Raw genomic sequence first — 23,578 nt, 5'->3', positions numbered from 1 at the left:
AAGGCAGTACCCTGCCTTACTCTCCAGCAGACCCCCCCCCCCCGACCTCCGCCCCCCCCCGACCTCCGCCCCCCAAGTGAACCTTGTGTTCTGTCTGTTTTGTTTTTAAATTTTTTATTTAAAAAAAAAAAACTGACTTTGTAGATTATGACCTCACATCAATCCCCTAACACCGAGGTCGTCTTCGGAGTGACCTCACGTCAGGTCTGGACCAATGAGGGCCGGGGTCTCGCGGACCACCTGTTAACACAGAGACATGATAGACACTGTCTCCAGCCTCCGCCAAGCTCCACATCGGGGCGAGCTAAGACAGCCGTGCTGTCATCCACATCTGCCAATGTTTCCAGCCGTAGACTAATCTGCTGGGAGTCAGTGATATGAAAAAACTCCGACGGCCTGGAGTCGAGTGAAAGTTGCGTGGCTGCCACGGAGTTGTTGCTGCTGCAGGCAGGGACATGCAGTAGATCTAATCGGCACGGCCTCCGAGACTCTGGAAGGGAGTTCCACGAGAACAGTGCTGAGTTCTGATGGTTCTCAAACTGTTGCTTCCATCGGTACACTGAAATGACTGCACTTTAAACTTTATCATTAGACTGTTCTATAAATTGATTCTTGAAATTCATATTAAATTAGATAAATTGAAGAATTTCATGTGATCAATCTCAAAATTACAACTTTTTTAGCGTTAATGAAAAATACATTATTATGCTCAGTCCTGTCTCAGTTGGCCGGTGTCCTATCAGTCTGCCATACCTGTCAGAACAGCGTACGCTACCTTGCTGCTCACAAAAGAAAAACATTCTGATTCTGCATAAATGTTGATGTTGGAACTTTGGCTTTGGAGTGAAAAGTGACTGCAACCTGGAAGTGCAGGAATAATCAGAAACTGACAGTGGACCAAAAAGAAAATTCAGGAATGTGAATACTACATAGTACTGCATAATGTACAACACCTCATCACGATAGCAGTGACACCACGTCAACAAAAACAAATTAACAGGCATTAATTATGGCGGTACGGGACGTTTTGCAGCTGGAATCCAACACAACTGTGTCGTGTATTTATTTAATGAAGGCCCTGAGAGTTTGTTTGGATTCTTCTGTGGTGACACCGACTGAAAGACTTATTACAGCTCCATCATCATCATTATCATCATCATCATCATCATAATAATAACAAGCCAATGATCAGGTCTTGTGATTGTACCTCTGACTCTCACCAACACAGACAGGGTTCGGGGGCGATGTGTGGAAACATGCCCCCGACTAAATTCACCCTCCCTCCCTCCCACCCCCCGTTTGTACTGGTATCACACGAAGTCCTGAAGAGAAATGGTTTGAACATGACCTCATCAGGCTGAACAAAAGACTGCAGCCGAGACAATGGGTGAGGATGGGAGGAGTGGCGCTGCCTCGGGGGAGACTCGGGTTGGAGCCCCCGTCAGTGTTTCAGGGATTGGGATTTGGAAAATAAATATGGATCAAATTTGAAGGCAGAGTATGAAAGTAAAGAAGAAAGGAGTAAAAAAGAGAGAGAGGAAAAGAGGGGATGGGAGGAAAAACGATGGAGGTGAGGAAGAAGAAGAAGAGAAGGGAGAAGAAGAATTAGAAGATGAAGAAGAAAAAAAGAAGGAAAATAAATAAAGAATAAGGTTCAAATCCCTACAACCTTAATGTAAGAGGGGTGTTCACGACCCAAACAGTTCTCCAGTCCATCACATGGTCACATATGGAAATAACCGTTCACACCAAAGGTCCTCACTTCTGCCCCCCTGTGGTCCTTTATTTTATTTTTGTTGACAGGAGGCGTTGGTTTCGCTCGTGACTGCTACGATTAGCCCACATCAGTTTATGAAGTAAATATTTGTTGATATTTCTGACTTTAATATTCCTGCCAAAGGCACCCAGCGGTACTATTCTGCCAGGTACTGATTCTAGTACTTTTCGTGTACTTGAGCTCCACTTTACTCTCACTGAACTCAAAGACTCTGGAAGGAATGAGAAAATGACACCCGGGACAACATTCCCTGCTCATGCTCAGGCTGGTGTCCCCGGCATTCCCTGCACATTAGCATTGGCCTGACACGAGAAGCTAACCAGTCGCTAAACATTTATCTCTCTGGAGCTAACTCAAGCCGCTGCTGCACAGAAACCTGACGACGGGGGTTGAACGCCAACATTAAGGCGGGACATTTTTGGAGCTCTCGTTTCAGATTGATATGATTTTGTGTCGTCAGAGAGTTTGAAGGAAGAAATCGGAAAAATCCATGGTTTTCGAGGACGGGGGGAATTCTATGGTTGGCATGGATTTGAATGAATATGACAAATTATACAACATAAAAATGTTTGTTTAATGCGGTTCAAATATTTATCGATTCACAGTTGGGCCACACGGTGGAGGAAGAGTTTAGTGATCTTGCCTAACAGCAAGAAGGACGACAGTTCTCTGGTTTGATCCCCAGTCTTTTCTCTGATTATACATATATACATGTAAATACTGTATGTGTACGCATTTAAGTAAATATATGCATATATGTACATTTTATTATAAACATAACCTTGTGAGAGAGAGAGCGACCTCGGTGCCTCCTGATGTTCTGCTCCTTGACTCGAACCTTCAGATTTTCCTCCATTTGAATGACATCGGAATGACTCTAAAACAGCATGAGGAGTGAATTCCAAAAATTCCCGTGCAGTGAAGTTTGAGGGACGGCTTGTGCTTAACGTCGGACAGCTTCGGAGTTTGTTGCGGAAAGGCCGTGATCCCCGGGCCCCTCATGTGTCAGCCTGCTCATCCATCATGCCCGCATGTGCTGTACGTAAACCTGAGTGTCATAATCTCCCGGGCCCTGGAGTCTGTTTGTTTTCTTCCCCTTCAGTCACATTGTCCTGGCTGCTGGTGGGGTTTCAGACCCAACAATGACAGAGGCCGGTCCTGGCTTTACTCTGGTCTTCATCTGACAGAACAGATTTAGGTGGAAGTGCTGCCTCACGGGGAAGGGAATTAACCCCACCATAAACATCTGAGGCATGGACAGAACCGTACGTGTGACGACTACAGCTGGGGTCCATTTAAAACGTATTACCAACACTTGGAAAGAAGGACTTGACCTGTGATTCCCACCCAGAAACCTCTGGGTAAATGAAATCAGTGGGGCACCCTCCCCCCCCCGACCCCCCCTTAATTAGACACCTCATGCCTCAGAGATGTCTGACGTCATCGTGGGATTTCTGCTCTTCAGACTCAGAAATCCCCACAGGTCTGGGATCAGGACTTGCCAGGTTTGGAAAAAGGAGAACCCGTCCCCACCCTGGAGTCTCCATAGTGAGTAAGCTGACTCAGAAAAATAGTTTGTTCTTTTGTTTGGACTCGGTGGGACGTCTCCAAGTCTCCTGTGTTAAAACAAGGATCTGCTTTGACTTTGTGTTTCCGAGAACCTTGGTCCATGTGGACGTTTGCTGTACTGCAGCCTCTCTGTTTCTCTACGACATGTTTACGTGGATGACTCCGGAGATACTGGTCAGACCCAGGTCTCCAGTTGCCCAGACGTCAAAGCCGCGTTGGCACCATGGCTGTCATTCTATACTTCTCAAGTGAACGGTTCTGGGCCGTAAACCACGGGATGGGCCCATAAATGTCAGTTTGAGGGAGAAATAATGAGGGGGCAGGTGGAGTTCATGGAGGTACGAGAGGTAAAAAAAGACAACATACAGGTAGTCTGTTGACTTTAATATACAGCGGTTAATCCCCGAAACTAGTTTTAGGTCACACACCGTTTTGGGAATCACAGGCGTTGCGTTATCAGATTTTCATTATCGGAGAAAGAAAACTGTAACGATTCTTACAGATATTACTTAATTATGACTCCCTATCAAGCGTGTGTTTTGGGCTGGGGGAGGAATCCAATACCAGGAGAGACACCCCCCCAATCTGCATACACAAAGATTAACTGGGAATGGAGACTTGTGCACCAGCTGTAGGGTCCCGCGTCCTACCAACATTAGCCACCGCGTGGCCCAGTCTGAACTTTTTACGTTTTAGCCATCGCCATCAGACACCTGCATCTGTCTGAGGACTTTCTGACTGTCCTCCATATGTAGCCTAATGTCCCACGGTGCCTAGAACCATTCCTCCGGCAGCAGTAGGATCCTGGGCTACAGCTAACAGCTCTATCAACTTTCAGCAGCTGCGCTAGCAGACACTGAGCACCTGTTTCAGACAGAAATCTAACCCCAGCACTTTTGTCTGGTTGTGGGAATAAATCAGCGGCCATTAAAAATAAGTTAAGAGTGCACTTACACCAAGTGTCCCTCTGGGTGTACCTAACACCAGGTGCGGGGGTCGGTTAGCGCAGCGGTGTCACCCAGAGCCGACGTTGTAACTAGAGTTGCTAATGTTACAAGAGCAAAGAGTCGGCGGCCGCTGGCACGTCGTCCGCCGTGATGTCAGGAACACGCCGTTGGACAATGACGCTGAGGAGAAGACACAAAAGGACACGCACACACAATAGGCCTGAACCTCAGCTGTGGAGTGTGGAGACCTGCAGGGGGCGTGGTCCTCGACATTGACCCCGGTGGGTTTGGGCTTCACATGGTTGTGTCTCTGTATTGTCGACAACTGAGTGGAAGATTCAGAACTTCACAACTCTGGAAACATGTCCTTAAAGGAACCGATTTTCTTCACTTGTGTGACATCACAATGTTGGAGATTATTATTTTAATCCAGATTTAGCATTGACCACCATTAGCATCTAAAGGTAAATATACAGAGACCAGTCGTTCAGACAGACGTTCACCTGGGGGGGGTCGCTCCGGAGTATAGGTCTCACCAGCCAAAGCTAAAGTGCCCCCTAGGGGCCGTCAGTGTGAAGATAACAAACGTGATATTATATTTTTTACCGTATAAATCGCAAACCCAGTCAAAGGATGAAAAAATGTGACTTATAGTCTGGAAAATATAGTAATAACAATATCACCACTAAAGTGTGAAATTCTGTAGGTTGTGTACTAGCATAAAAATAAACGTGTTATTCTTTTGCATCTTTACAATTCACTGCTCCCCCCTTTTCCCCTCCCCCCCTGGGGCATGCATCGCCGTGTCATTGTGGATTTCTGGTTGCAGCTGGGTCTGAATTCCTTCAGATGCAGCGTCATTGTTACCAGACGATACACAAAACACTCACGCTGATCGTTTGGCCTGGAAATAAAACAGCCCATTCTCAAGGACAGTTCCTGGCCTACTGCAGCCCCCCCTGGGGGAGCAGATACTCTGGCAAACGCCTATTCAGGGGCAGAGAGGGGCGAGGGAATGTCCGCAACTAGTGGGACACCTGCAGTTCTGGGATCCCCCACCATCCCTCCCTGCCAGAGGCCGTTTGAGGACAGTTTTTGGAGAGGCTGGCATGGAACCAAAAAGAGTTTTCTAAGTGGACTTGGCTTCGGTTCAAGGTGGAAACAACAAAAGTAAGAGTACAAGGAAGCAACCGTGGTGCAGAGCAGAGCTCCCGTTTTCAGGATGGTAATTATAACAGAGCAGGGTTGTCCCGGGTCAGTCGATAATAAAATAGCCCAGCCTCAGTACTTACAGACAAAACTGTCACCCTGCGGCTTCAGTCCCGCTATTAACTCAGTAGACCAGAAAATCCTTCTTCAGACAAGAAAACAAGAAAAAGAACGTCACCAGGCGAAAAACACACTTCCTTTTTGTCCTTGTTGAAAGATGCTACCATTTAGCATTTAGTTAACCATTCTTCAGAATCACTAAAATCCGCAATACAAGAATACATTTAGAATATTAAAAACACACGATACAGCGCGGGACGACTGTGTATGGTATCGTTGCTCGTATTGCCATATTCTTGCCAACCTACACTGCTAGTTGGAACAGAACAGTGTAGTTGTCGGGTTTTTTTTTTTATTCTATCACGCGTGTCGCGTGTTAACTGTTCAACGAAGCAATGAGAAACAAATGAGTAAAATTTAACAATCATTCAACCGACAGTGCACTGATTAAGATAAGCTGGTTAAAGTTGTTCTCTTTAATGATCTAATGTTTTTATAGGGGGTGGAGGATGACGGGGGGGGGGGGGGGGGCGTTGTTTAACATAAGGGCAGGGCAGAAAACCTCCCTGGTCCAGAGACCGATCCTGGACCTGGTCCTGATGCGGTTTCATTGTTTTAATGATAAACCCCAGGGTAATAGAACACTATGATTACTCTGTGTGTGTGTGTGTGTGTCAGACAAAAGCTTGTCCACGTTCCTCCTTGTCCAGGCTTATCAGCGGCAGGTGCCAACGTTCCGTTGTTGCCAGCCTGACACGGAGCCAGATTCCAAAGGTTAACAAGATTCTGGTGTGTACCAGCAGCCGCAGACAATGGTTCCATTCTTCTCTCTGCACATACCATCTCTGCCCTTCCTTTCCAGAACCTTCTTGTTGTGCAGCACACAACTGGCCTTGTGTAACTTGAACTGGGGAACGTGCTAAAGAAAGACGATCATGAGAGATGACATTTAGAAGTCAGAGTCTGAAGTCAAACAGATGTTATATCATATATCACATATATTTATATATTAGGCCTTTAAGAGTTTAAAGAGCCTGACGATTTCTTCAACTCAGGAAAGTGGGGCTAAATTTAAACCACTGTTTGACTCTTTGGCCGCCGGGCGGAGCAGGTGGAGGTCGTCAACAGGATCCTCTCAGTGGCTCCGCCGGAACATTTGCAGAATGAGGTTAATGAGGTCAGCAGTAAAAATAAGGCACCTGTGACGTGAACGCATTCCAGTCTGGGACTGAAGTCCAACAGGGACCGGAGTCCAACAGGGACCAAAGTCCAACAGGGACCAAAGTCCAACAGGGACCAAAGTCCAACAGGGACCAAAGTCCAACAGGGACCGAAGTCCAACAGGGACCTATGGGGGTCGGTCTCCACTGTAAACGTAAATAAGAAAAGTGTAGAAATTGGACTGGACTGGACAGGTGTGTACTGAGGAGACAGAGTCTTTTCTGCAGTCTGGAGAGCCTTTTTAGTTTGTCTCCACTGTAAACGTAAATAAGAAAAGTGTAGAAATTGGACTGGACTGGACAGGTGTGTACTGAGGAGACAGAGTCTTTTCTGCAGTCTGGAGAGCCTTTTTAGTTTAGATCGCCTCCTCTCTGACACTCTAAGAGTTTTCCTCCCCTAAAGCTCCTGTTTGTCCCATTAATCCCAGCTCACAGGGAAAGCACTCTCATCATCTCAGGTGAAGCCTGTAGTAGTATTCTTAGCAGTATTTGGCTCAGGTGTGGTGTGAAGACGTGCCCACACTGGAAGTATTTTTTTAGGCCTTAATCTGCGTCATGGAACATGGATGTTTCCACCATTTAAACTGGAAAATCTGCCTCCCTCTGTGTTTGTCTGCAGCGGCCGAGACTTGAACACGTGACCATCACAGTCCCTGGAGGGGTTTTCATCCGTCACTGTTAGGGCTCTGTGTTGTCAACAATCGGACGGTATGATACGATACGTATCATGATACGGGGCAACAATACGATATATTGAGATACTATAGGCACGATATATTATGTTTTTTTTTAACAATTTAATGTAGTAAAACTGTAAACACACAATATTTGACTTCACATTTAGTACGAATCCTAGAAGACAAGCTGCCACACGAGAGGTTGAGGGTACCATTCCAATAAGTGCTGTTTTAAATCAACAGGCGGAGAAGTTCTTTTCTCCTCAGTAAAAGACTGAAGAATGTTGTGTCATCGGGTCCAGATAAATACAAATCAGTACCAGAGTGACAGTTCCATCCATCAGGAATGGGCTGAACTGGACACATTAACAGCAGAGTGGAACGTTTCCCGACACATGAGCAGGGTGAGGGTTGCTGGTTCTTTGTTGCTTGTGACTCATTGTTGAACAGAAACTCTTGGCTTCAGTTTCAGGCTGATATTTGTGGGTGGTAGTTTAAAGCCCAGGGCAGGATGAAAAAAGCCGGGGCTCTTAGGAAATGTCCCTCAGTCAAACATGAAGTCAGGCCGCAGCCAATGAACTGGCAGCCATTCATCATCCGAAGCCGTCCTCCTCCAGCACTCCTGTGTTTACTTCATGGCTGGCAGTGAAAGAGAATGGCCTCTTGTTCAGCGCCGCCCGGCTGAGTGTCGGCGCTGGTGCGGCTCAGGTGGGCGCCCACAGCTCCTCTGACTCGCAGCCTTTCACCGCCATCATCAAAATGTCAAACAATGTAAAACTATCTGTGCAGACGCTCATTATTGCGCAACCACCCGGCCCTTCGCACGGTCTAGTCAAATATATGAGGAACCGATCAGGGATCGATCCAGAATCAATGGTAGCTAGAACTGTTCACCTGCTGGTCACACATGGAAAAAACTAAATCTAGTGTTGGTGTGTAGAACAGGCTGATGACTATCAGAGAAAGAGAGAGAGAGAGAGACATTTACCTTGACATACTGGTGCCTGTAAGACAGTTCTATCTAGTACTGTTTCTGTTCCATTCCATAATTTTTGACCCAGGAAATCTAGACTTCAAGGATCTGAGGGGAACTCCACACTGGGCCATTAGACCCCAATCTGAGGGGAACGGCCATTAGACCCAGTCTCCTTGTTCAAATACATGTTGTATTGTAGTACTGTAGTACTGTAGTACTGCAGTACTGCATGCCAGCTGCTCTCACCGGAGTCTGTTTTAACAGCAGGGACATGGAACCGATCCAGAGATGATTTGAAACTGTCTGTCAGTGAAGAACTTCTCTGCTCTGTGACACACGTGCACAGGAACGTCAACTGTTTTACACACACACACACACAGCAGCTGAGGCCGCACTGACACACTGTCCCACTGCGCTGCCCTGACAGATAAATCATCTTAATTAAAACAATTATTTGGAAACGTGAACCGAAGCCACAGCCGAGTGTTGAGCAGAAACGTTTACCCCCCCCACCCCCCAGCCACCCCCCAGCTCCATCTCACACCAACACTGGAAAAAGCACCGTCAAGTTATCTCAGCGGGCTGTCAGTGGTGATGTAGAGCTATTAATTTAAAACAGGAATCCCCTGTGGCTACAACTAAATATTTATTAGCCCTGACAAAAGAGGGTAATTCATCGGGCTGAGAACCCATGACTGCGTTCTCCTTGATTGTTCAGATCCTCATGCTCACGTTCTCCACTCCCCACAGTCACAGGTGGGTGGCGCTGTGCACCGGTGGTTCAGTTTTAGGGCAGCCGTGAAAGTGTTTGGTTGACAGAGTTGTTTGCCGTGAAAGTGTGTTCACGCTGTCACTCAAGTTTACAGGCGATCGGGCCACACGGTGGAACAGTGGGTCGAGCTGTCGCCCTACAGCAAGATGAACACCCGTGGTTCTCCTGTTTCCTCACAGAGATTAGAGTTCATCAATCACTCTAGACGGATCCTGACTGTGAGTGTGAATGTTAGTGTGAACGCCTGTTGGTCATTATATGAATCAATGAAGTCAAAAAGTTTTTTGTTTTTCTTTTTTTTTTTAAAGGAAAATCTTAATTAACTCCCACCTTTTCTAAGAACCGTTTTAAGGCGCCCTCGTTCCTGACCTTGACCGGGGCCCAGGGTGTCACCACACATGGAGCTGATGTGATTGGGTGTGTGCTCGTTGGCCCCCTCTCCTGTTGGACACCTCGCGTCCATTGTGTTGCCAGATTTCTGGATCGCAGTCGTACAAACATCTGACCTGGGGGACGTGACTGACCAGTGATTGTGGTGTGTGATCATCGCTGGGATCTCCCCTGGTTGGACTGTGGTTCCCGGTCTGTAATCACAGGCAGATGGTCTTCAAACCTGATGGGGATTTCCTCACACGGGCTAATTGAGTGTTGTGATGTGTGAGTGTTTGTTAAGATATGCTGGATTTAAAGGTCCAACATCTGAGGTCACCTTTGATAAGCTGCCACGTGGCTATAAATACTTCTGTGGCTGGAAGTCTGACTTCATTAAGTCTGAGCTGTTCTTTCCTCGGAATTTTGTGAAATGTTACGACTGCCTTCGCACCAGGTGACAGTCCTCGACCTGCTCTGTTTTGGCACAGTCAGCAAAAGTCAAGCAGTAACACGATCCAGACCAATAAAACCGGTACCTTCACTGACGTCGTTTCCAGGGTTGAAGACGTTGTAGGATAATTAAAAATATCTCTTTATTCTCTTCAAACCCAAAACAAAAATACAATTAATTTGAGATGTAGTCAAGAAAGTAGTAAAGTATCCTAGTCTCAGACTCTGTTCCATCTGCGAGATGTAGTTCCATCTGAACATCAGTTCCTAACTCTGGAACAGAGGGATCTACATTTGGAATCACTAGAGAAGAAAGAAAAGAAAAAGAAAATGAACCAACACCAGGAATATTGGACTGGGAATTGGTGAGAAAAAATCGGAGATTGATACTCTAAAATGTCGCGATATTTCAGTAATAGTTTCTTCCACCCCTAATATATAACTCTATGATGATACATTTACATTTTCACAAATCGATTTTTCTTTGTTTATGAATGTTGATTTATCTCGATTAATCCTGATTATTCGTTATTCATTGGTTTTGTCTTGTATTGAACCTGGTCAGACCTCATCGTTAAACCTGGTTCTCGGTGTCGTTATCCAAACCTGTCGGTGTGAGAAGGTCCTGCCAGCTGTGTTTACCCCTCCTGCCTCCTCATACACCAGCACAGGCTGAGAACTGCCCCTGCAGCTGCCCCTCCGCCTCTGGTCACGGAGCAGGTCTGGTTAAACTGTCAAAACAATAAAATACCATCAGAGCCGCGACCTGTCACGACCTGCAGCAGGTCGCCTGTCGCGGATCGTCGCTCGTGTGGCCTTCAGGTTCTGCACATTTCAACGCATCATCATAAAGAAATGGCAGGAATTTAAATAATATCCTGTCGGTTGATATTATCAGACATCCCTTGTCCTCTGGGTTTAGGCTTTTTTCTGTTATTATTATTTATTGACACTTTTATGTCGTTGTCATTTCAGTAGTACAACTTGATGTGATTAGGAAATCTGGGTTTCCATGTTTTTAGCAGAACTTTGTTCAATTACTCTGTGTTATTTAAACGACTGACCTAAAGTCATTGGTAATAAAAACGAGTTCTTGCAGCGACAGGCTCTTCTACCGACTGAGCCGCTGAATCATTAACAACATTCAAACACACAGAGGACCTTTGTCCAAAACCACATTTAAAGTGTAAATGTTCTGACATGGAATCATCAAACTCTCTGTGAGAATCTCCTGCAGAACAAAATACTTGGAGAGAACGAGGCAGAGAACGGAGACAGACGAAGGGTGGTGTCGTGGACATTCCATTTAAGGTGAAGTCAGAGTTTGACACGAGTCAGAACCAGAGTGGATTAAAAAAAAAGAAAGAAAGAAATTATTTCACCCTTCCATATATGTTTGGTTCAAACCCGGACACGTTCTCCAGGTTTTCCCCAGTTTCCTGGTTTCTGTCGACTTTACGTTGACCTTGGGTCTGAGTGGTGTGAACGGTGCGAGTGGTTGTTTGTGCGTCTCGGTGTTTGTGTCTCGGTGTGTGAACCTGTGATGGACTGGAGATCCTGATAATCTGCTGGGATTGGCTCCAGGAGAATGAAGCAGTGGAAAAAACACGTTCTGACTCCAGATCTGTACGGTCTGGATCTGTTTGACACGATCGGACCGATGATCACTGTGGATCAATAACCTCTCTGGGCACAGGGTTAATGAAACCTGTGTGAGTGCCCGTTCATCCTTCTTACTGACAGAGCGTACTTGTTCTGCGTTTTAGAGTACACACAGTACAACAATATTACAGTACACTTGTTTGATCCAGAGTTTGTTTTTATAAAAGAAAGGTTTTAATAATGTTTGATAAAGACTTGAATAGAAAAGTCAATGTTTGAGTTTTTATTTAAACAGTACAAAACTTGACCTTTTAATTAGCCTTTGGTTTGAGCTTGAATAATCTAGAACACACACACACACACACACCATCTATTATCCCTCCTTTGGTAAACATAAAAAAAATATTATTGAGCCGCAATAAAAAAAAAGTGAAGAACTATATGGGACAGAGTTCCTCCTCCTCAGGGTCACAGCGGGAGCTGGAGCCAATCAGCAGTCAGCGGGTTAAGACACCAGTCCACCGCAGGGTGAATAACCATTCACGCTTCCATTCACAGCTCGGAGAGTGGGCCACGAGGAGTGGGCCATGTAGGCGGACCTAGAACAATATGGGTCATATGTCTAACTAACTATTACTTTTTTATGAATTATGAGTCAAAAAAAAAGAAAGAGAAAATTGAACCTGTGACCTTTTTACTGTGAGGTAAATGTGCTCATCACCTCACCACTGTGTGGCCACTTTATAAAAAGGAAAAAAAGCAGGAGGAACAGAAAGTAAGAGAGATGTTTTTTGTGGTTTATGGTTTGAGATTAAATGCCTAAAATTTAGTTGTTTTTTTTTTACACCACACTCATTAACGCTGACTTTATTTCCATGTTCTTTCCTCAGTTTTTCTTTTTTTGTTCTCATTTGTTTTTCCTCGTTCAGCTTGTTTAACCTATGACTCTGAGTACAGAATTCTCTCTGCCTCATGTAAAAAAAAACAAAACAAAACTCTGAATTCTTTGTTTAGACACGTTTCACGCACAATTAAGCAGGATCATTTGCTCTTGTACCGTGGGTGGTATGTAGGTGTGTCGTTGGGCTAATTATAGATGTGGGTGTTCAATAAGCTGAGGGCATGACAGGGTCTCCTGGCACGAGAGTCTCAGATGAAGAACCGTGCCAGGTGAGTCGGTGCCAACAGCGTACAGTAACACTGTGACTCAGGCATAAATTAACGTGATGAACAGTTCGCTTTCCATCCCCTAATGTACAGGAGGAACGGCGACATTTACTGACAATAGAACTGTTGATGCTGGGGGGTTACAGTGTGTGCAGTACAGTGTGCGCAGTACAGTGGTGCGCAGCAACGACATGACGTGGAAGTGGACAATGACGTAGGCCGCGTTTTTGTGTGGAAGCCACGGACGTATGTGCAGCTCTGAACAGTACAAGTTTAAACGTTTAATATTCGAATGAAGCGCGACATTGTGAAATGTTGTACTCTAAAATACAATAATAAAACAAGAATAATATAAAATATATCGTTTATAACGTTCCTAAAGAAGGATTACGTTTGAACTTGGGTCGTGCGATGTGATTGGCCTGTTTGAGTTCCCTGCTCCGAGGTTGTTGAGGTTAGCAATGCTAAGTAGCTAGCCCAACGGAGCTGTACTTTATACGTTCGGAATGTGGAATAATGGTGGACGAAGGCGGTGGCAGCGACGATTCACAGAGGTCCTCCGTCGACGATAAGGTAAAAATTCGAATTTATTTGGAGAATAAGGACGAGTAAGAAAGGGAGGAGGAGGAAGGAAGGCCGCTAGGTTAGCATTCGGCTCATCCGCGAAGGTAGTCCCGCTAGGCGTAGGATTTCCGCTAGCAACAATGAAAAGTTGCTAGCGGAAGTTATGTAATGATATTTATATACATATATATGTGTTTATATACATATATGTGTATATATACATACATATGTATGTATATATATACATATAGCTGTATCTGTATATATACACATATGTATATATACATATATCCGTATGTGTATATATACACATATATGTATATATACATATATATGTATGTATATATACATATATATGTATGTATATATACATATATATGTGTGGATATATGTATAATATTTGTAAAATATTTGTCTTTTGTGATGTTGGTGGTGCTTGAATGTTGCTACAGTTGTTCCTTCTCACCGAAACACTTTACGTTATGTAAATCCGCACTCGTTCTCTGTGGCTACTCAGATTTTTATTGTTTGTTATTCTTTTTGGCCATGTTTTTAAAATTCCAAACACATGGAGTTAAATTCGCTTGAATTCTAAGATAAACCCTGTGATAACATGTAGTTCACTGATGTAGTGCATTAGTCTGGGATCATGAAATGTTCTGTGTTGTAGCATTAGTTGTTGTTTGTTTTCATTTCTCAACACAGTGTTAGCTAGTTTGCTACAGCAGTGGATCAGGACCTGTAGTTAATATCTTGGCTGCTCACAAACAATAATTAGGTTTGTTAAAAAATAAAAACATCCCGACAGGAACAACCCTAAATGGAAACAGACAGTACTGATACAGTCAGTGCTCCTGGCCCGGACTGGTGGCCTGGTGGAAAGATGGATCAGTGGTACTGATACAGTCAGTGCTCCTGGCCTGGACTGGTGGCCTGGTGGAAAGATGGATTGGATGAAGACATTTGATACGTTAGAAACATTATAGAAAATTGCCCTGAAAATGATCCAAAATGCCCTGGAAACACATATAATTAACTCAATAAGAGCTTTTTATAAAAGGTTCCTGTCCTAGTTCAGGGTTGACTATAGGTCAGACCCAAAAATAGAATGGGCATGGGAGGGGAGGGGGCGAGAGCTGCTAAAAATGCCAAGTATTTACAGAGAAAGGTATCTTAATTTTGCAGCACTAATACCAGCTGTAACCGAACACAGGCCTGATGGGTAATAAAATCCCTGTGTGAAGCCTTTATGTGTCCAGTGTTAATCCTGGTGCAGTTTCAGTGATGGGATAAATGCCGAGTGTATTTTACCTTAGAACAGGGGCCTCAGACTCAAATGAGCTGGGGGCCACTACTGCAGCAAATCAGTGTTCCACACATGTTCTCTGTGGTTACTGAGGTTTTTATTTTGCTAATTTTTGTCCATGGTTTTAAATTATGTAGAAAAATATATATATATATTAATGTACTGTATATACTGCATAATATTATGGTCCAAACAGCTAGTACATTTGACCTTATTTTTAAATGACCAACTAAAGCATGTTTTATTATTCACAGGGGCCAGATGTGAGGGATTTATGGACCAAACGTTGCCCCCCGGACCAAGATTTTGAAACCACAGCCTTTGAAGATTAGGTGAGTACTGAAAAACTCAAAAAGCAGCGTTCTACACAAGAAGAAAGGTTTTAATAGAGAAAAGATTAAAAAAAAAACAAAAAAAAAAAACAGCAACAGCGTGTAGTACATGTTCCAGTGTGTAGGAGTGTGTGACCATAGGTGGTGCAGCAGGTGTGTTTGTGTTGGACTGGTGTCTGTGAGGTGTAAAGATCCAGAAAAATAGGAGCAGAGCGGAGAAGAGTTATGGCTTTGGCACAGCTGTGGTTGAATCAGGCCTGAGGCAGATTCACGTTGTTAACGCTGTCAGTCACAGAGGTGAGCGTGCACGCTGAGGGGGAGGAGTCAGGCCTCAGAGCTCAGATGGAAGTTTTCTTGGCATCTGTCTCGGCAGAGGCTTTAACGCCTGTGTTCTTTCCTCATCTGGAAAAAAAAGACGAATGGTAGGCACTGATAAGGCCTGTGTTATGGTCTGTGTTTAAAATAATACAAACTTGTCTTCTTAAAATGTGTACATTTCAAGGATACCAGAATAACATTTATTTCAATATAATTGATTTATTAAATTAGCGCTGCTGCTGTTGTTGTTGTTGTTATATTTTATATTTACAACAGTTTGTTCATGGGTTCTTGGTCATCCTGCATGGTGCCCTGGTGTTTAGTACTCTTGCCTTACAGAAAGTAGATCATTGATTCAAGCCCTGGATTTTTTAGCCCTGATGTTCTCCATATTTCACTCTTACCTTAACATATAAGTCGTGGTGTGAATGTGAGTGTGAATAATGCTTTAGATATACACCTCGGCCCATTGTCCAGAGGTGTATATAACCATGCCCTCGCCCTTTGACCCCTGCCCCACAGTGACCCTAAAAAGTATTGAGCTGTAGATGATGGATGGAGGAGTGTTTTGTTACTCAGTGGCTAAGATGACACTTAAACACATCAGCTTTTGTTCCAAGTTTTTTTCACATAATCAGTGAATCAGAAAAATCATCTGATCATTTTTATAAAAAGTGTAATTGTTGCTCAGCACTAAAAGACAGAGGGAAAATGTTGGTCTTTCAGTGAAGAATGATTAAAAAGTATACAACGTACAGTGAAGCCCTGTGAACGTTGGACAGATTTTAAAATGTGTCCAGTGAAAGAAATCAATCATTAAAAAATTAAACAAAAAAAGAACTCAGAACAGAACTAATATACCAGCGACAGCCAAGTGCTGGTATTTATTATTGAACTGGTGCTCAAGTGCTTACATTTCATTAACCTCCTTCAACAAATGTTTTGACATGCATAAGCTCTACCCAAGGGTTTGCTGTAACATCCAGCCCACTCTGCCATAAGTGAAGTGCACTACATCATAACCTGTTTATGCCTGTCCAACGCTGACGCTGGCTCTCTCTCTCTCTCTCTCTCTCTCTCTCTCTCACATGCGGGCATGCAGGTGTGTGTGTGCATTTGTCACCGATGTCATTGATGTAATGAGCCATGAGTGTGTGTGTGTGCGCATGTTCTTAACAGCAAGTGTGTTATATACAGTCGTACAGCATGTGTGTGTGTGTAATTCAGTCTTTTTAATCATTAAAAAAATAAGACTACGAAGTAACGTGACAGAAAAAGAAATAAAAAAGATATTGATAAACTGAAATATAGCAATATTTTGTTTCACCATACCGTCATCAGTTATTGATTTTGTTTCTCACCAATTCCCAGTCCAATATTCCTGGTGTTGGTTCATTTTCTTTTTCTTTTCTTTCTTCTCTGGTGAATCCAAATGTAGATCCCTCTGTTCCAGAGTTAGGAACTGATGTTCAGATTCTGAGACTAGGATCACACTTTGACCACAGTGAGATTGATGGGGAAAAAAAACGCTATTGTTGTGTCTATAGTATCGCAGTATATTATATTGTGACATCAATCGTACGGCCAGATTCTTGCAAATACACACCCCTAATCAAAACTAGTCATGTGTAGTATTTCAGTTAATGCTAATTAATAAAATCAACAGTAACAATAAGACGTGTAATTGACAAAACAATGTTGCACTGTAGTTGTGAACGTCAGCTGACAGATGGAGCAGCTGTCGAAGGAAACAGTTTTTTTGAATGGCTTCCTGTAACTGCATGTTTAACAGTGAGTCTGTGAGTCAGTCTGAGGATGTGCCTCGCTGCCTCTCCAGTCTGTGGTGAAGTGGGTGGTCTTCATTGTCCTAGATTGAAAGAAGTATCAAAAGTCCGCTGTTGGCCTCCAGTGATGGAGCCAGCTTTTGTTTGTTTGTCCAGACTGTTAGAGTTGATGGTTCTAGTTTGACTCGGCTCACTCCAAACTGGTAGAAGTTCTTGATGGTCACAATAATGAGGGATTAGAGTTTCTTAAAGTCATACTGTTGAGAACTGTGTTTTCTGGACTATAACTAGCACTTTCTTGCATCCTTTGGCTGGGTTTGTGACTTCTATTCAGGTGCGACTTATATATAAAAATGTATAATTTCACAGTTTTTTTATTTTCACATTGACAGCCGCTAGAGGGCACTGGTCAACTTATACTCAACTTATAGTCGTTTTACCTTTCTTCATGGTCTTGAGTAGTTTTTCACTCCATCCAGGTGTGGTGGCACCATAGTTAGTGAGAGGAATTTCAGCTTTGAAAGAACCGGTCCTTTTAATTTGGCTGTCTAGACAGATTCCGAAATGGCATAACCTCAAATAATGACCATGTGAACGCATTATTTGCGATCTGAGAAAACTATTTTTTAAAAATTGTATGTTGTGTAAATCGTGTAAAGACAAAGGCGAAGTGAAACAAAGAGGCAGACAGGAGGCAGTAGTAGTTACAGTTGACAGTAAAGAGAGAGAGAGGGGCTGCCGTCCTGATTCACAGGTATCGTATTCAGCCCCGTCTTGACACAGACTCCTCTTCACGTTGAATGGAGTCATTGTTTGGACAAGGCCTCCGTGACACAAGACCTTTTATTACAGAATGAGCCCCGGCACAGTGAGTAAATGGTGGATGCAGAGTAACCTCCCCCCCCTCCCTCAACCACATACACCCACACCGTCCCTCACCCACTTCTCCTCTCTCCTGTCAAACAGCACCATGCCCATCGCCACATTGCGTATGAAAAAAAAAAGATCAAACCATCACAGCGACACGATAAACTCTCCCTCACCGTAAAACACTTTGTCTTCTTATAACTTAACCCAAATATTGTTATTTATTAAATTAAAAATGATTAAAAATACTGCATGTAATGGTGGTCTGTGGCACACATACCATATTTTTAAGACACCTAAGACCTAAGAAGAGACGTATGTTCTTCCTCTTCTACCTGAATCAGAAACACTGAATCACAGGTCACAGACTCGACCTTTAAAATCCAGTTATTGTTACATAATTGCAGAAATAACTGGAATTCAACTTTACAAGAATCACTACGTACACAGAGCCATATATCCACAGTCTGGCCGGGGGTAAAAGTCCTTTTTTTCTGCCCCTGCCTCCACAGACGGCAGCATGAAAACATTTAACCTCTGATTTATGCGCTGCACACTTGGCATGTTCCTGCGTGAAAACGCTGATGTTTGACATTGGAGACGGTTAAGTTTAAAGAAGTGGGTCTCGCACATAAAGGTGGCGAAAAGACAGACTTCTGTTTAGAAAAAAAAAACTGCGTCTGTGAGAGTAAAACCTTGGACTTTTTGATGTGTTTTTTTTGCTGTGATTTTAAGTTTTTATTTTTTGTCCCATTCTCAGCTTTAAATTATGTATACTATGACCACACCTTACTGAGTTAAATATCAGAAGAGCCAGTTAGATACCGTATTTTCTGGATTATAAGTCACACTTTTTTTTCATCCATTAGCTGGATTTGCGACTTATTCTCAGGTGCGACTTGTATATTAAAATATATAATTTCACATTTTTATTATTTGACAGCCACTAGAGGGCAACCTAGGCTCGTGTACCACTATCTGCTACTTCTTTAGGTTCGTGTACCACTGATTTAAATTTGAATTTACATGTTACTTTAAATTTACATGTTCATTATTTTCACATTGACAGCCGCTAGAGGGCAGTGGTGCAACTTAGAGTCCGGAAAATACAGTAATGTTTGATTCTCTACATGTAGCTACCTTGAATGCTGATCTGTAGCTGGTTTATCCAGTAAATATGGGTCAGTACTTTTACTACAAGATAAAATATTCCTTGGATGTTATTGATGGTAGTATCATTGCAGTGACAACTGCATGTACGTTGTGTACAAGTCTGTAGTGTATTAGCACCATGCTAAGTTGTGTAAGTTGTGTGTAAGTCTGTAGTGTATTAGCACCATGCTAGCTGTGCTCTAGCACATAGCATGTGTACTAGTTTGTAGTGCGTTATCCGTACCCTAACTTAAGTGTTTTATTTGCAAGTTACTTTACCCCAAGGCTAGGCCAAGCTGGACTGCTGACTCTCTTTGGGCCTCATCTGTAGATCAGAGTCTGATTCATGGTCAGTATCTGTTACATTAGAAGTCTCTCTGAGGATTTGAAGTTACAAAGGTTTTCGGTGGTGTACGTGTCACCCACAGTATCAGATAAGGGAAGTTTAGCTCATTACTGCTGTGTGCCAAAGGCAGCCAGCCCATCACGCCCTGTAACTTATGAGCCACACTGTTTGATCAGGGAACCGTAGCCAGATGGAATGAATGATGCAGAACTGGCAGCAGAGCGAACATTCATCACAGTGAACGGTACCTGCTGCTGCTGCTGCTGCTGCTGAGGCTGAGGATTTACAGCCATCAACTCACAACGTTACATGTAAACAGGATTTCCTTTCCACGTTCGGAATCAGTCGGATGTAGTTAATCACAGCAGGGCAGACCAAAGGGTCAAATGGCAGATTGTTGTGGTTTATGAGCCTGGAAAACTGCAGACGGCATGATTGCAGTACTGAAATACTACGTATGATATATTAGAAATCAAAATGCTGCGAAATAGAAAAAATAAAAAACATAAGAAAAAGGAGGAACATGTAGCACATTAGAAAGATCATATACGGGGATATTGTTAAAGAAAATACTTTTTAATGATGTATTTGGATGAAGTATGCATTATATATGATATATGCCATGTTATGTGAGATGAAAAAAATTGCGCTTGTAAAGGGAATACTTGTACATACATTATACATGTATAAAATATCAGTCACGGTGTTTTAGAGTTCAGAAGGAGAACCTCCAAAGGTCGTTCTCCTCCTTTGGGTTCTTGCTCATTAGAACTGGAGGCAAAGGCAGTTTTTCTGTTGTTGTACAACAGAAGTTTTACTCGTTTGTGAAACGGTACCAGTCGATGGTTGATGGAGATTTTTGGTTCTCGCTCAATAATTGTAGCCATGTTGGTGACGGGGTGTTTTGAATCGGTCATTTTTTTAATCACAAGCTCAATCTTTTGGTCACGGGGTCACGGTTAGTCCCCGAGGATCTGATGAGATGTGATGTATAAAAGGAGGAGGGGTTGGGGGGGTGTAGGGCTGATGACGTGATGGACTTCATCCATGGATCATTTCCTTTGATTCCCCCCTGACTCACAGATTATACAATAGGAATAAGCTCATATTAAGAACCAGAGGGACACATATCCAACCAGTGAGACAAGAATTATGCGTCACCAAGCATTCCCGCAAAATATTTTTTTGGAAACTTTACTCCATCTGCGTTTGAAGAGATTTCTTAGCAGAGTCAAATTTCAGGTGTTCACATCTCCAGTTGTAATGGTCTGTACAAGATACTTGGAAAACTTGAAAATGGAGGCCAACACAAACAAGTGAGGGATCCAATTCCAAGCCAGGGCGCAGTTTAATACATTTTAAAAAAAATTTGTTCAAGAACAGATAATTACTCTAATGTGCCTTTGAGCAAAGGAACGTTTTCTGGCAACTATAACTGTCCAATAAGTTAAAAAAAAAAAAGTGAGTGTTTAATTAATAAGATGTCCTTGAAATAATGTATGTTTCAGTATAAAGGAATTCCTTAAGGAAAAGAAAACAATCCACTTAAAAAATGTAATATTGCAAATGATAATTTTTTAATGAAAAAAAATGAAAAATGACATTAAAAATGTTATAAAAACATTTTTAATTATTTCATTTAGAAAATGTTTTTTGGAAATATTACACTATTATATGAAAATATTCTATTCTGTATATTGCAATACTCGGATAAAATTAAAAATTAAATATGGAACATGGGCACCCTAAATAATGTAAAAGTATTTCACGCAATTCAGGTTTAAAACATTAGACATAAAAATCAAGTTACAATTTTGGACATAAGGAATTTCAAACACTCAGCACGTAAGAATGTGATAATATTTCACAGGAGAAAATGTTCAGACTCATGTCACAATCAGTTAGAACTGATGCATTGAAAAAAGGCAGTTAAATGACTTCCCCTGCTTTCACCTTGGCTAAAAACCGATTTAATTTAATCATTTAAATGGCAAAAAGACACAATGTTTATAAAAGTCACAATTTGTTCCTGTGAAGGGAAAATACTTTTGTGAAGGTCATGTTGTAAATGTGATGGGAACGTGAACTGTGGGAAAGTTCACCAGAGGATCCATCGCCGGCATGCACCAAAAATCTGGTCCAAATTGACTTTGGTTTTTTAATGCACTCTGATTTTTCTTCTCTTCACTCAGAAGCCCAGCACATGCACGTCCTGGAGCCGAGATAAGGATGAGGGTATGAGAACTAGGTGATGTCTATGACCCAAAGAACATGAGCTGCTTTGGAATGATATTATATTTCCATCCAGCTATTTCAACACCGCCCAGCTGACAGAAAGCTAGTGAACACACCATTAGCTATTACTTACGATTCACCTGTTGCTAGTTAAAAAAGAGAGTTCAGCTGAAACCAGAATTCTTTTCACGTTGTCTCACTGTGTTTTGACTCTGGGTTGCCAGGGTGGGGCAGTTTCTTAGAGACCTAACTTCCCTGAGGCTGTCATAACATCACTCCAAAAATTCCTTGTGGAAACCTGTTGCTCCGCTAATAACCGTGGTTTAGGCTGCATTTCATCAGATCTTGCTAGCGCTCAGATGAGGGATAAGACAAAACCGTGGCCCTAAATCTTTGGAGTGCGTGTCCCCGCAGAGAGTCTGGCTGCAGGACCTGAGGAGCGCTTTCGGAGCGACTCCAGGAAATTCTGCATGCACAATTTGTCTTTGTAACAGGAGAGCTGGCACGGCCCCTAACTTATGGATGTCATGACCGGACCAACTTAGCACGCAGCAGAAGTGCTTATTACACATACACTCATTCCTAACACAGCAGAGCTTGGCGGCCTCGCATCCCTCTGATCAGACGCAGGCTTTTTCTCACCACGGCAGTTTGTAAGAGACCTGGTGAATTTCCACCAACCTCAGCGTGAACTTTACTACTTAACTATGAGAGGCTCCTCATTTTAGGACAGGCCAGAGTCTGATAAACATTGGGGAAGAAAGGAGGAGAAGAAAGGACGAGGGGAAAATGGAAAACAGCGCTGGCACTTGCAGCAGGTTTATTTGAGGCTGTGACAGCGAGCCCTTGGAAAAGAAATGGCATCTAAAGCAGGGACCACAGATGGGTGGAGGGCACACAAAAGGGGTCGTGACAAGTAAACATGGCATTTCAAAGACCTGTTGCTTTTTCTGTGGAGTGTGGGAGATAAAGGAAGGAAAAATCGGATTATTTTGCTCCCTGGATGGCTGAACCCGGAGAGGCAGAGTGAAGACAGTGCCTGGGAACAATTTGTCAAGCTATTATCTCAATCCATTAAGGCTGAGAACTGCAGGCCACGCTCTGGGTTTGATGTTCCATCAAGACGATCAAAAGAGGATTTCTAAAGGGCTTTATTTCAACATGCTCTCTTTCACGATTATATAATGTTACCTGATGCTGAAACCCTTCAACTGTGGACTGGATACCAGCACACGGAGCTGCTGGTTTCTTACAATCAGCTGGAATACCATTGTTTTGTCATTGACGTTCGCTGGCATTAAATGATATTTTATAAAAATCACAAATGATTAAGATTTAACGTAACATTATAAGGAGATGGAAATAAATAGAACTTTCCACAGAGTGTAACCACAGTGGAGAGGACTGGACTTGATGATCCCCCCCACCCCCCCGCCCCCCCACCCCCCCCAATACCCCCCCACCACCGCCCGCCGATGTGTGGTGATGTAGTCCTACAACAATGCATTAGAAAGGCTGTCACCATTATAAGCTGCACACAGTAGACTTTTGACAATAGGGACGGTCCACTCCAGGACACAGTGGACGGGCAGTGAACCTGTCTCCAAAAGACTCATTCATCCTCAACTGACCGCTACAGGAAGTCCTTTCAGCCCTTTTTGTTTCCCTGTTAAACCGTTTAATAAAAAGCTTCTGCGACTGACAGACAGCATTCATGACTCGGTCACTGTATGTCCTCAAGTTATAGGCCTGCGTATTGGCAAGAATCGGGCGATGAAAGTTGCGATACAGGGGCAATGATGCAATATATTGCGTAATACTGTGATACTATGATATGTTGAGGATTTGTTTTGTTTTTTTAAACCGATAATGCAGA

At 43.1% G+C, this 23,578-nt stretch overlaps 1 long non-coding RNA gene across 3 annotated transcripts in view; it reads left to right on the top strand.

Moving 5' to 3' along the window:
• Window positions 1-23,578, top strand: part of LOC103392418 (uncharacterized) — an 82,126-nt gene that overhangs the window by 35,008 nt on the left and 23,540 nt on the right. The window contains exons 1-2 of one of the 3 annotated variants that reach the window (XR_003052221.1): window positions 12,711-13,371; window positions 14,923-15,000. This is a non-coding gene — a long non-coding RNA (uncharacterized LOC103392418). Of the gene's footprint in view, window positions 1-12,710; window positions 13,372-14,922; window positions 15,001-23,578 lie in introns of those variants that run through there. The other 2 variants (XR_001761260.2, XR_522904.3) reach the window with 2 other exon arrangements.

This window comes from Cynoglossus semilaevis, chromosome 16 (genome assembly GCF_000523025.1).
Source record: "Cynoglossus semilaevis isolate Cse_v1.0 chromosome 16, Cse_v1.0, whole genome shotgun sequence".
Lineage (NCBI taxonomy): Eukaryota > Metazoa > Chordata > Actinopteri > Pleuronectiformes > Cynoglossidae > Cynoglossus > Cynoglossus semilaevis.
This window is presented reverse-complemented; position numbering and strand designations above follow the sequence as displayed.